The following is a 2,041-nucleotide window of genomic DNA, read 5'->3' on the forward strand; positions in this document are numbered from 1 at the left end:
AAACTTTTTCTTACACACTATCAGTCAAAAGTTCTGGATTTTTAATGTGTTTAAAAGAGTCTCTTCTGCTCACCAAGGCTGCATTCATTTGATTAAAAATACACAAAAAAACAGTAATATTATTAAATCTTATTATAATTTAAAATAAAACAAGTGTAATTTATTCCTGTGATCAAAGCTTCTTCTTCTTCTTCTTCCGCTCTGGAAGTTTAGGGCAGAACAATATGGTATAAAGTTGTGAGATTTGGCACACACATAGAAGACAGTCTGAACGTTCACCACAGACATTTTTAACTCATTCCCTCTAGCGCCACCAACTGTCCAAAAGTTGACATTCACATTTATGCCAATAACTTTTGAACCATAAAGGCTAGAAACAACATCCTCATATCTGTTCAATTTAATTCAATTCACATATATTTGAATAGCGCTTTTCACAATACATGGGGCCGGTTTCACAAAGACTTTGACTTTGGCTTAGATATAGTAGATAGTCAGACTTCAGATAGACATCTAAATCAGACCGTTGCACAAAGCACTTAAGACTCTGACTATCTTAAGTAGGACTACACTGCAATGCATTCTGGGTAAAATAAGACACTTTTCAAAACAAAAAACATGTTAGGATCGAGTAAACGCATTCAACCGCTCAGTGCAGTTTACCCCAGCGGAACATATGTGTTTGTTGGAGGAGATTAACAGTTACAAGGACATTTTACTTGGGAAATTTAGCGGAGAATGTAGTAACAAGAAGAAATGTTTAAATTATGAGCCATTTTCCCTTTTCTTTTGGCTGTTTGTAATGTAACTGATTGTTACTGCTGGTTGCCAAGGTAACAGAGTCTTAGACCTAAGTTAGCCTGGGGGTAAGGGGTCTGGGGGTAAGTTAGCCTGGGGGTAAGGTGTCTGCGGGTAAGTTAGCCTGGGGGTAAGTTAGCCTGGGGGGAAGGTGTCTGGGGGTAAGTTAGTCTGGGGGTAAGTTAGCCTGGGGGGAAGGTGTCTGGGGGTAAGTTAGTCTGGGGGTAAGTTAGCCTGGGGGGAAGGTGTCTGGGGGTAAGTTAGCCTGGGGGGAAGGTGTCTGGGGGTAAGTTAGCCTGGGGGTAAGGGGTCTGGGGGTAAGTTAGCCTGGGGGGAAGGTGTCTGGGGGTAAGTTAGCCTGGGGGGAAGGTGTCTGGGGGTAAGTTAGCCTGGGGGTAAGGGGTCTGGGGGTAAGTTAGCCTGGGGGTAAGGGGTCTGGGGGTAAGTTAGCCTGGGGGGAAGGTGTCTGGGGGTAAGTTAGCCTGGGGGTAAGGTGTCTAATGTTTTTGGTCTAAATTAAGTCAGTCTTTATTTTTGTGAAACAGTCTAACTTGCATTAGCCTAGTCTATGAGCACATGCTAGACTTGTCTAACACTATAGACCGGTCTAAAATAGCTTTGTGAAACCGGCCCCAGATCTTGTGAAAGATAGACCTGTCTATCTCCTCAGACCTTGCTGACGAAAAAACACGGAATTCAAGTCAATTCGTCAAAGCGTTCTCGTTTAATGTGAGCACAAACTCTACGAAATGGCCCTAACCCTAACCCTAACCCTAACCCTAACCCTAACCCTAACCCTACACGCCAAAATGGATGAGGCTATATCTCCGCAACACTTCAACTTATTCTGACCAAAATTGGTGTGTGTTATTATGGCAACCTTGACCTGAGGATGCCTGCACAGTTTCGGCACAGTGCCACCTAGTGGTCAGGAAAAATGCAATTTTTTTATTTATTTGCTTTTAACTTCTGAACAGTTCTTCTGACCAAAAATCTCTCACAAAGAAAAATCTCAAAAAATGTCACCCAACACTGACCACACCAGATCAATTTGATGTAAGCGCCACCTATTGGTCAAAAGTTATAGTCAAGTCAAGTCTCCTTCATTTATACAGCGCTTTAACAATATGGACTGTTTCAAAGCAGCTTTACAGTGATAATAGGAGATTACAGTAACAGAGATTGTTTAGGCTTTACAGCAGATCTAGAATAAAGTTATTGTCCAGATAAAGTTAGTTTTGAT

This window comes from Leuciscus leuciscus (assembly GCF_965113295.1).
Source record: "Leuciscus leuciscus genome assembly, chromosome: 18".
Taxonomy (NCBI): domain Eukaryota; kingdom Metazoa; phylum Chordata; class Actinopteri; order Cypriniformes; family Leuciscidae; genus Leuciscus; species Leuciscus leuciscus.